The sequence below is a fragment of the Eubalaena glacialis genome, chromosome 2 (assembly GCF_028564815.1).
Source record: "Eubalaena glacialis isolate mEubGla1 chromosome 2, mEubGla1.1.hap2.+ XY, whole genome shotgun sequence".
Taxonomy (NCBI): Eukaryota; Metazoa; Chordata; class Mammalia; order Artiodactyla; family Balaenidae; genus Eubalaena; species Eubalaena glacialis.
Window position 1 is genome coordinate 75,486,420 of NC_083717.1, and position 12,472 is coordinate 75,498,891.

General features: G+C 42.3%; 1 pseudogene; it reads right to left on the minus strand.

Moving 5' to 3' along the window:
- Window positions 1-12,472, minus strand: part of LOC133084622 (dual specificity protein phosphatase 5-like) — a 183,599-nt pseudogene that overhangs the window by 57,187 nt on the left and 113,940 nt on the right.

A 12,472-nucleotide genomic window follows, 5' to 3' on the forward strand; every position in this document is an offset into this window, starting at 1 on the left:
CAGGGAGAAAACAAATTATAGTGCTCAAGGTCTTTGGCCCTTCTCCCCACCTCCTGAGAAAGCTCAGGCACCACAAATGTCTGAAAAGATACCAGTATTCCATTCATATCTCTACCAAATGCCTTCTCCCACCTGTACCCCGATAATCCCTGGTCACATGATTAGCAAACGATCCTTTAGATTATTCTTGTTATCTTGACACTGTTTCCATTTTCAAAATGGAGGAGATAGCAAACTTGAATTTACATCATGTGAGTAAAACTGCAGATTTCCTGTCTACCCCCCTCCCCTGCTCCATTGCCTTCTATCCCCCACCTCCCAGTAGATGCCCCAAAGTATTACAAAACCTGCTATTACCTGCTAAGAAATGTTATGGACTTCATTTCATTTAATTGTCTCAATAGCCCTGTGAGGAAGGTGATATTGCTGTTCCAGTTTCCTTGAAAGATACAGAAACCCAGGCTTAGGGAGTGAGAGGACTTGCCAAGGTCACACAGTGAGTCACAGAATCTGAGATAAGATGCTGGGCCTATAATTTAAATTGTCGACTCTCCAGCCTAGTCCAGGTTTATTAGCAATACTGGCCATGCATTCATTCTGCCAACATCATTGAGCATTTGTTTATGTCAAGCACTGGGATTACAAAGGTAACTAAAACAGTAGCTCAAATCCTGGTGAGGAAGGAAGCCCTGTTAACTGGTGGTGATGATACTGAGTTACTAACATAGTAAGATACTCAACAGTGCAGTGGTTGAAATGGGGAACTTTGGGGTCACAGAGGAGAGCTGTGTACCGTGCTCCCAGGGGCTCAGGGAAGCCTTCTTGGAGGAAGTGATGTGTGGGGATGAGTGTTAAGATAAAAAGGTAAGTCTCATTGAAAAGGAGCTAAGAGTCTGCTTTCAGGCAGAGGAAGGGGAAAGAGATTCCTTCCTTTTCTAGGCCCTTTAAAAAACGCTTCAAATACTTTGGAGTAATCCTGCCAAAATTTTGATGTGTGTATATACACATGTGTGCTTGGGGTTCAAAAAGTCACATTCCCAAACGTAGAAATGCATTTTTGATTTGCCAGATATGGGCATAGGGAAGACAGGAGTAGTTGCAGGCTTTGGAAGGAAGTTTGGAAGGAAATATGGGTATTTGGTTTTGGGTATGTTGAATTTGAGATGTTTATAGGACGTTCAAGTGAAGATACACAGGCATTTGGCTGAGGAGTGGCGATCTGGAATTTAAGAGAGAAACCAGGGCTGGAGATGTAAATTTGGAATCATAAACTGATCCAGGAAGGCAGTGAAATCAGCATGCAAGCAGACAGATGAGAAGAAAGCCAAATCTTGAGCCCTGAAAAATATCAATGTTGAGAGGACAAGTAGAGAGAAGGTGCCCTCAAAGGAGATTAAGGAAGTGGGAGGAAAATAAGGGGAGTGTCATGAAACCCTAGGGAACAGAACATTGGGAGAGAAGCACAATACAGTCTAATGTTGCTGTCAAGCACATAATTGTCAATGACACATGGCCATTGGATTTGGCATCCGGGAAGCACTGTCAACCTTGTTGAGAGCAATTTCAGTGGGATGTGGGTCAGTCTCTAGGCTGCAGGAGTGGAGAAGTGAACAGAGGATTGGAGTAGAGATCACCTTTTATGAGGTGGCCTTTGAAAAATGGTAGACCACTTTTTCTATCAGTTTCTCTGAAGAACAAGAGAGATGTAGGGAAGTATTTGTAGAGGGACACAGTGTTGATGGAGGAGATTTTAAGGTGGAAGAGGGCATTGGGATGCTCATTGGATGTGTCTAACAGACAGAGAGGGGGCAACCAGCTGAGCACCTCTCCAAGGGCGGGGAGGGGTGGTGGAGTCCCAGGCCGAGATGGAAGGGTTAGCCTAAGCCAGAGGAGGAATCTTCTTCCCTGTTGACAGGGAGGTCTGAAGAATGGCTCAGGACTAGGGTGGGTAGTAGGAGTCAAGACCCCAGGATAATTTGCTGCGTGCTGTGTGTCAGGCACTGTGCCATTCACGTATGTAAATAAACTGTTGTAATCCCGATATTACAGATGGGGAAAGGGAGGCTTAAGAAGTCCAGTAAGTTTCCCAAGGCCACAGCTGGTGGTGCAGAGCTGGGATTGGAACACAGGCAGTGTCACTGCAGAGCATGTTCCCTGACCACACGCCCAGCTGCATCAGGCTGATTCTTAGGCAAGAATCAGGAAGCTCCAGGAAACGATGGCAAGAGGTCTGTCTCGGGTCTCCTTTGTTGCCCTGGTTAGTCCTCTCCCTAAGCTGGCTGTCTCTTTCTACTTCATGAATATTAATTCACTTTGGTCCTTGGAGGTCAAGTAATTGTGTGTATTTTGAGGGTGTGAATATCTGACACCTCTTTATCCATTATCTGCGTCAATTCATTGCCTCTGATTTATCCTGTGTAGCTGTCAAATGTTTTTCAAACTATTAAGTTTTCAAATGATTTTTAGGGGAGCTGTGCCTTTTCTATAAGAATTTAAACTGTTTTGTTTATCTTTGTTAGAAACTCTCAGTATAACTATACTTTGTGTCGCTGGGATGATCACCTTGTAATTAGTCCTTGCCCCACAATTTCCATTCCCATGTCACATTTGTATTATAATTGTATTGGCACCAAGAACCCAACTATGATGATTGATATTGGGCTATTGAGAAAAGATCAGAGGCTTAAGATAAAAATAATATATCTATACTAAGTGAAGGGTAAATAACCTCAGTGAACAAATATTTAGTGCTAGGTACTATGAATACAGGGAGAATCTAGCAATCAACTGCACTTTCAGGGAGATGATATTCTCTTTGACAAAATTAGACTAACATAAAACAGTTGGTAAGTTTTTAGGGTTTAAGTGGATGGGGTTTCACTAGGGTTCTCTGATAAAAGAAAGAAAAATGTGGCTTGCGCTTAAGGTCAAATGATACATCCTATTCCATTCAAAACCCCCTACCTACCTTATCACTGAATTGAGCATTGAAACCAGTATGTTCCATTGAGCCTGTGGGAGTAGAGTGGAAGGTGATTGGGTCTGTAGTCCTAGCTATACTCCTTTCTCAGAGGAGGTAAAAAGACGAGGGCCATACCTGAGAGCCAGGTGAGTGGGGGAAGGGAGTAAAGAGAATGTCTTTATTCCTGTCCTTGAGGACCAGGGGAGGGGGAAGGGTAAGCTGGGATGAAGTGAGAGAGTGGCATGGACATATATACACTACCAAATGTAAAATAGATAGCTAGTGGGAAGCAGCTGCATAGCACAGGGAGATCAGCTCAGTGCTTTGTGACCACCTAGAGGGGTGGGATAGGGAGGGTGGGAGGGAGACGCAAGAGGGAGGGGGTATGGAGATATATGTATATATATAGCTGATTCACTTTGTTATACAGCAGAAACTAACACACCATTGTAAAGCAATTATACTCCAATAAAGATGTTAAAAAGAAAAAAAGAGAATGTCAGTTGGGCCGCTAAGGACAGCCACCCTGTCTCGTCCTGTCGGTGAACTGACAAATGTCTGAATCTGACCAAAGCAGTAATTCCTCCTCCCTTGGAGGGAGCAGGGCTGGTAAATAAGGCAGAGCTGGTGGGGGGAAGAGGGGTTGCAAGGTACGCACCTCCTGCATGATTGATGAGGCACCAACATGTAGGTATTGTCGTTATAGGATCCAGGGCATTTAGAGTCACTGCCAGTGTGAGAGTCTTGATAGCACAGATTGTATCACTCTGCTTTTCAAGAACAGAACTCAGTTCATTTTCCCAGAGGGGATTAGGCTGAGGAATCAATTCACATGCACAAAGCCCCCAGGAGACCGATGCGCAAACTGGAGTGATGATGTATTAATTGGCAGTGGGAGAGTGTGGCTGGCATCAGCTCCCCACACCAGGCACACTCGCCTTTGTGTGTATATGCTTGGGCTGTTATATTACAGGTGAGAAGGTTACTCATTGAGTCCCAGGTTTGAGGAGAGGAACTGAATATTCTTGAGTGATAACTTGATGAGTTGCCCATCTCCAATCCAAGGACGTCTGTCATAGAAGTCAACATTATCTAGAATTAGAGTAGCAGTCTCGTGGACAATAATGTTACTGTAAACTAGAAGCTTTTGTTATTATATTTCTTCAAGACAGTGCTTGTGGTAAGTTTGGATCATCTGATGATAGTTACTATTTGGACTGATGTATTGCAGAGAACGTTTTGGGATGGCACCTTCGTCTTATGTCACGAGTCATCTTTAACTGTGGGTAATATACAAGGATGATTTCCACAGATGGCCATTGCAATAATGTTATGTTGACTCTTATTTCAGTAAGAAACTGAAAATTTCAGTTTCTTAGAGCAATCTCTTCTTTTCTGGGCCCATAATTCTGGATGTACCCTATATTTGGAGCTCAGCAGTTCAATGTTCTGAGCAAGGTTTAGAGCAGACTAGAGTTAAGACAATGAATTAACATTACCGAGTACTGTGTTAAGAAATTGAGAGCTGCCTGGTGAGGTAGAAGAACCGCCATGTTAAGCCTTAGGAAGTTGAGCTCAGGAAGGGTCAAGAACTCTGTCCAAGGACACGTGATGGCTGGAAGTAGAGGACCTTGGAGTCTAGGTTAGTCCTGCACCCAAAGGAAGCACTTCGGGAATTCAAAAAAAAATTTTTTTTTTACTTTAAATTTATTTTATTTTATTTTTTTAACATCTTTATTGGAGTACAGTTGCTGTACAATGGTGTGTTAGTTTCTGCTTTATAACAAAGTGAATCAGCTATACATATACATATATCCCCATATCTCCTCCCTCTTGCGTCTCCCTCCCACCCTCCCTATCCCACCCCTCTAGGTAGTCAGAAAGCACTGAGCTGATCTCCCTGTGCTATGCGGCTGCTTCCCACTAGCTAGCTGTTTTACATTTGGTAGTATATATAAGTCCACGCCACTCTATCACTTCATCCCAGCTTACCCTTCCCCCTCCCTGTGTCCTCAAGTCCATTCTCTACATCTGCGTCTTTATTCCTGTCCTGCCCCTAGGTTCTTCAGGACCATTTTTTTTTTTTAGATTCCATATATATATGTGTTAGCGTATGGTATTTATTTTTCTCTTTCTGACTTACTTCACTCTGTATGGCAGACTCTAGGTCCATCCACCTCACTACAAATAACTCAATTTCGTTTCTTTTTATGGCTGAGTAATAGGGAATTCAAAATTTATCTCTGCCAGTTGAAGGGTTTCATATAAGAGGTAAGACTTTAGCTGAGTCCTGAAGGGCAAGTAGCAGTAGGAAGAGGAGAAAATTTTCATTTAATGAACAAGTCTGTATTGTCCTAGCTAACCCACCTCTTGGTTTTTCATTCAATTCTGGCTGCTACACTTTTCAAAGACTGTAGATAAACTGGAGTGTATTTAAAGCAATGGTTCTGATCCTTTAATCCACCATGGGTCATGTGGTTTATCAGATTCACAGGAGGAAAATACTCACCTGGGTATTTTTAGTTTCTTCCAAGTCTGTGGCACAAAATAATGTAGAAAGTAAGTTATCCTTAATTCTGAGTGTAGTTGCTATAACAATTTACCTTTTCTTTTCTTTTCTCCCTCCCCTCCCCCTCCCCTCCCCTCCCCTCCCCCTCCCCTCCCCTCCCCTCCCCTCCCCTCCCCTCCCCTCCCCTCCCCTCCCCTCCCCTCCCCTCCCCTCCCCTCCCCACCCCCTCCCCTCCCCTCCCCTCCCCTCCCCTCCCCTCCCCTCCGTTCCCCTCCCCCTCCCCTCCGCTCCCCTCCCCCTCCCCTCCGCTCCCCTCCCCCTCCCCTCCCCTCCCCTCCCCTCCCCTCCCCTCCGCTCCCCTCCCCCTCCCCTCCCCTCCCCCTCCCCTCCCCTCCCCTCCCCCTCCCCTCCCCTCCCCTCCCCTCCCCTCCCCTCCCCCCTCCCCTCCCCTCCCCTCCCCTCCCCTCCCCTCCCCTCCCCTCCCCTCCCCTCCCCTCCCCTCCGTTCCCCTCCCCCTCCCCTCCGCTCCCCTCCCCCTCCCCTCCGCTCCCCTCCCCCTCCCCTCCCCTCCCCTCCCCTCCCCTCCCCTCCGCTCCCCTCCCCCTCCCCCTCCCCTCCCCCTCCCCTCCCCTCCCCTCCCCTCCCCTCCCCCTCCCCTGCCCCTCCCCTCCCCTCCCCTTAACCTGATTAATAACCAACAAATTGAAAAATTTAAATCTTTGTCCTGTAGGAATCCAGCCATGCATTTTATCTTCAAAACTTCAAAGCTGGAAAGGTCCTGGTTTCCAAAGAGATTGGAAAGTTGATTGTAGATTATTGATTGTGTTTGAAAAAAGTATCCTTGGAAAGGGAGGTTTTCTCAAGAGCCATCACATTAGAATAAAGGAGTCCTTGAGAATAAAGGGGCTTTAAGAATAGATGCGTCCTCGGGATGTGTCAAGAGTTTATTCCCCACCCCCAAACCAAGCTTATCATAAATTATTATTTAAGTAAGTTAGTCATCTATTTGGTCTCTAAGGATTTAGTACGTAAAAGCCATGGTAATGTATAAAATTACTTCCAGAAAGAACGTGGGGAAAGAAAGGGCCAAGTGGTCTGAAGTTGTCTCTCTCTGTGTGGTATTTCCTGTTTATCGTAACTTGGAGCATTTGTATTGGACCTGCTTGTGTTTGTTTTAAGTGATCTTTGGCTTTCAAGTGTTTGTAGAACACAAAGTATTCTTAACCTGGGATATTATAATGGGTGTCATAGTAATAAATTTTTATCATATGGATTTTTCTATCAATATTTCAATAAATACCAAATTTCTATCAATAGAAAGCGGTAATCTCATTCTAGTTACTCTTCAGAGTCAAAGAGATATATAGGTATTGAGGTTTTGCCACAGCAAAGCAATTTTTGGTTAAATATTAGGGTTTTCTAAACTATAAGAAATATTTGAAAAGGAGCAGCGGGGAGGGTCCTCGGTGCTGATGGCTACCGAGCAAATTGCTTATTAGCAGGGTAGTAACATAATGTTAGGAGAGAAAGAGCGTGAAGAATAGATTTCCTCCTAACACTATTTCAGTCTTCTGTCTCTATATTGCCAACAGTAAGCAGAGTACCTAGAGCGCGGGAGGCATTCACCAAATGTTTTGGGATGGCTGAATTTAAGGAAAAGGAAAAGTTATTTCTTTTACTGAGACCATGTCTGTGTGACTGAATGAAAAGTGAAAATTCCAGTCATCACCCGGTTGTTAAATATTTAGGCTGCCGAACCATTTATTTGATTGATGTTTATACTTTTGGAATTGACTGACTGCTTTGGCTCTAGCTAGGCACAGCATGAGTCATATGCTGTAGTTCTTGTCAGTCAGTGGCTGCGTTTCCATGTATAACCAGTTGACTTATATTGGTCACATCAGGCACAAACATAAAGCATGACAGTCTAATAATTGGTGCTTGGGTCTTTTCTGGCTGGAATGATTTCTTGGCCATTCTGGTGTTAATGACACTGACTACACTCAATCATTGAATAGCATAGGCCAGTTTCCTACCCCAAAAAGATCTTAAAATACAAAGTAAAATAGAACTGTCCAGTGAATGTGGGTTCATCTCAATAAATGCAATTCTAGAACATGATGGAGAAGGACTCACCACTGAGAGAAGGTGGGCAAAGTTGGGATAAAGTAGGACACAAAGAATATATTTTTTAGATTTCTCGTTACAAGGGACAGACTTGAAGATGGTCCCCATAATCTCTATGTCCTGGTATTTACGCCTTTGTATAATCCCTACTCCTTGTGTATAGGCAATAGAATATGGCAAAGGTGATGGGCTAGCACGCCTGGGATTACATTATGTTATATAAGGCTCTGTCTTGCTAGCAGAATTGCTAGCAAAATTGCTCTTGGGTCTTGCTCTCCTTGATGGCTTTGAAGAAGCAAGATGCCATGAGTCCTGTGACCACAGGCACATGAATTCTGCCAACAACCTGAGTGAGCCTGGAAGCAGATCCTTTCCCAGCCAAGCTTGCAGAGGAGAACCCAGGCCTTGATCATAGCCTCGCAGAGGCCCTGGTAATCTGTGTCTGAATATTGTGTATGAGATGATAAACATGTGTTTTAAGCTGTTGGTGGTAGTTTGTTATGCTACATACAAAATGTATACACTACTCATTGTTCTTATGTAAAATGTTGACTGTGGTGTTGGTGTTCAAGATACATACCGAAGAAACAACTGGAAAATGTCCTAACATGCTAACTCCTGTGGATTAGCACACAGAAATACTGAATACTGACTTGTGCAGGGCAGCAAGAAGAATAGAGAATAGAAATGGAGTCTATATTCCTATTGTCAAGTCTAATCATTTGTCTATTTGAATTATTATTAAATAGGACATTTGTGTTTTAAGAAAATAGAAGTATGGTTGAATTCCCACACACGGTTACACTTAGGATTTGAATTTACGGTCAGTGTGGTAAATACTGTTTGCCCACCGTGGTTCCTCCCTCTCTGTCCTTGTCTGGCTTCACTGTGGGTGGAGTATATTTCCCTGACCTGTTGATGTTGAGCTTAGCCATTAGACTTGCTTTGGCTAATGGAACACAGTAAAAGCGTGTTTTTAGTGTGTACCAGTTCTGAACTAAGGCTTAGGAGGTTTGGCAAATGTCTGATAGCAATTTTGTGCTCCTGTTCTATCCCACGAGAAAAGCACACCCATAGTAGCCACTGCTTTTTAGCCTGGGTTCCTGAATTAGAAACACCTGGGACACGCCTGCATTTGACCTACTGCTTGAAGTCAAATGGTCCCAGACCATCCAGAGACGCATCAACGAGAAGTAAATGATGTTGTTATATGTGTCTGAGATTTGGAGATTGTTTGCTCTGCAGGCTTATTGCAACAATATCTGAATAATCCAAAATCCAAAAACTCATTCATATTAGATTGTAAATGAAACTAGCACAGTTTTTGCCCCTCACTTTTAAGTGTAAGTAGATAAATTTGTTAATTATTCTTCCCTACTACAGTAGTATATTGGGTCTTTATAGGGCAGGACCTTTTAGAGCAGTGTTTCCAAACTCATGTCCTGTTGAATACCAGTGTTATTTACGATGTTTACTGGTGTTTTGTGAAACAAGGATTCTATATTCATGGAAGTTAAAAGACTGATAACGTTTATTAGCGCTAAGAAATTCTGTCTTGATAAAAGGACTCCTACTAAATGTAATTTAACCCAGTATTGTCCAATCTCATTTGACCATGGAAATTTCCCTAAATATTTAACAACCGGATGATGACTGGAATTTTCACTTTTCATTCAGTCACGCAGACATGGTCTCAGTAAAAGAAATAACTGAAGTTTAGGGTAGTTTTCCTTTTCCTAAAAGTCAGTCATCCCAAAACATTTGGTGAATGCCTCCCGCGCTCTAGGTACTCTGCTTACTGTTGGCAATATAGAGACAGAAGACTGAAATAGTGTTAGGAAGGAAATCTGTTCTTCACGCTCTTTCTCTCCTAACATTATGTTACTACCCTGCTAATAAGCAATTTGCTCGGTAGCCATCAGCACCGAGGACCCTCCCCGCTGCTCCTTTTCAAATATTTCTTATAGTTTAGAAAACCCTAATATTTAACCAAAAATTGCTTTGCTGTGGCAAAACCTCAATACCTATATATCTCTTTGACTCTGAAGAGTAACTAGAATGAGATTACCGCTTTCTATTGATAGAAATTTGGTATTTATTAAAATGCTGATTGATAGAAAACTCCATATGATAACAATTTATAATACTATGATACCATTATAATATCCTAGGTTAGGAATACTTTGCGTTCCTACCATATATAAAATAAACAACAAGGATTTGCTGTATAGCATAGCAAGATATTCAGTATCTTGTAATAACCTTTAATGGAACAGAATCTGAAAAACAGAATATAGATATATACATATTTATGTATAACCGAATCACTTTGCTGTGTACCTGAAACTAACACAGTATTGTAAATCAACTATACTTCAATAAAAATAAAAAAGAAAGAATATTTTGTGTTCTACAAACATTTGAAAGCCAAAGATGACATAAACACAGGCAGGTCCAATACAAGTGCTCCAAGTTATGATAAACAGGAAATGCCACACAGAGAGGGACAACCTCGGGCCATTTGGCCCTTTCTTTCCCTATACTCTTTCTGGAAGTAATTTTATACATTCCCATGGCTTTTATGTACTAAATCCTTAGAGAGAAAATAGATAACTTACTTTAATACTCATTTATCATAAGCTTGGTATGGGGGTAGGGGATAAACTCTTGACAAATACCAAGGGGGGATCAGTCCTACTTGTTCAAGTTGTAAGGTGGTTATTTGCATCCTGTGAATGATCGATTCCAATCTAATACAGAATGACTTGATATTTGGCCCACATTGATCTCAAACTGCTGATTTGGAGGTCTGACATATTTGTAAGTCCAGAGGATCGCTTGGTAGAGGTCCATATAAAGTGCTGTTCAGACGTATGGAGTTAAAGGTTTTATCTGCTGTGACTGAATTTGCTGTGGGATGAATGTTCTTTCTAATTTGTGGCTTGAAGGAGGGATCTTTACTGCTTATAAGCAGCATTGAAAATGAACAAATACAGTACAACATGAAAAAACTTTTAGAACATTCCTCAAATACATCAAAGCCCCACATTGGGGATGGGAAGTGATTTCTTGCACTTCATCAGGCTATTTCTTCAAACTATGGTTCACAATTCCTGATAGTTTAATATAGTATCTGCCTCTTGAAGATACTCAGTTGTCAAAAAGAAATTAAAATGGAGGCCACAGTTTGAATATACCCCTAGTCCAAAACACTCATAGTCGCGTAACCAAAATATAAAACTGCCCTGATTTCCCTGAAATGCTGTCTCTGGCCTTAACAAAAATTAAGCATTCTTCATGCCAGTGGGACCTTGCAGCTTCCTAGCTAATCAGCTACAAACAAGTAAGCTTATGTAATGAAAAGGAATGTAAGTGTCTGATAACAAATTATAATAGAAAACAATGTACTTACTCATTCATACTTTATCATCTGAGCTCTTAGTACTGAGTGCCAAGAACTAACAGTTTGTTTCTTGTTCAGTGAAATAGTCTAATCAAGTAAGGCTAGCTGAGTTTCTTTCGACACAGTTTCCTTTAATGAGAGTTCTGATTCCTTCGTTTCCAGCATTTGGGAGCTGGGTCTGTGCTTTGAGAAGGGAATGGCAAGGCCATTCTAGGGCAGGTGGCAGTGACTGGAGAAGCCATGGGGGTAACCGCCTTAAAAATGGTTGTGATGGAGGAATGAGATTAGCATATTAATTAGGGTCTTCATATCCAGTAATGATCTCATTTGCTTATACAAACAGATGACAACAATATTTTGGAGAAATATCTTAATCCCTTTTCTGTTTGTTTATGAGTGAATTTTGGTAAAATGCCGGGATGGTTATTCCAGAGCTCTGGAAGCTAAAGCCAGACATTCTGTTTCCAGTCGTTGTGCCTGGTTTTATGTGCTGGTCCCTTCTTGTTTGCTTGCTTTTTCTCATCTATGAAACAAGGAACTGTGACCGGGGGACTGGTTATAATGTGTCTTGATAAACCTTCGTAAAGCAATGTGCTGTTGCGAGTAATGGGCTCCATTCATTATTAGCCCAGTTGATTTTCATTTACACTTGGCTCTAACAATTAGCTTGAGCAGGTGTGAAGGTGATGGAGGGGCTGGGACACCCAGAGGTCAGCCTCGGCTGGATGTGATAAATTAACCATTATTATCAGCAGTGAAAGTGGTTCTTTATGCTTGTCAGCAGCAAACAAAGGGACAACATATCTCACATAAACTCACTGTTCAGAGCTGGGTTTGCTGGAGGATCAGAGTTTCCTTCCAGGCCCTACAGGTAGATGGGAGGGAGGCAAAGAACCCACAAAAGTAGAGGTGAGGGTACCTTGAAGGGATGACTTTGTTGATGGAGAGGCATATGGATATCCCAACCTGGGTTGTTTTGCAATGCTCACCCATTCTAATGTGAAGCTGGCATCAGCCTCTGTTGCTGATGGAGGATCTACCTGTGCTGAAGGATTATTAGGGGGTGAAGAGTTTGTACATCAACAGAACAGACACAGGTTTTACACAGGGTATATAGATAGATGCATATTTCCATATACCAATTAATAGATATTTTTGAACAATGCCTTATAATTGAGCACACTTATATTCACTGAAAAGAGAAAGTTAATCAGCGTTCTTCAGCTCTCCATCTCTACCAGTTTTACAAGACTTCAACAGACTTAAAACTCAGAAAAAAGGCATAGTAGTGTCCACAGAAGGTAACATCAGATACATCTACTCTAGACCCAATGGAACTGAATATACTGTTTCTAAAACAGAAAGTAGTGGATACTTACTGAGCACACCCAGAGGAGAAACAGTCAAATAATAAGGGAAGAGGCGATGGTTGGTAATATACTGAAACCCCATAGATAAAGTTAGTTTGGTC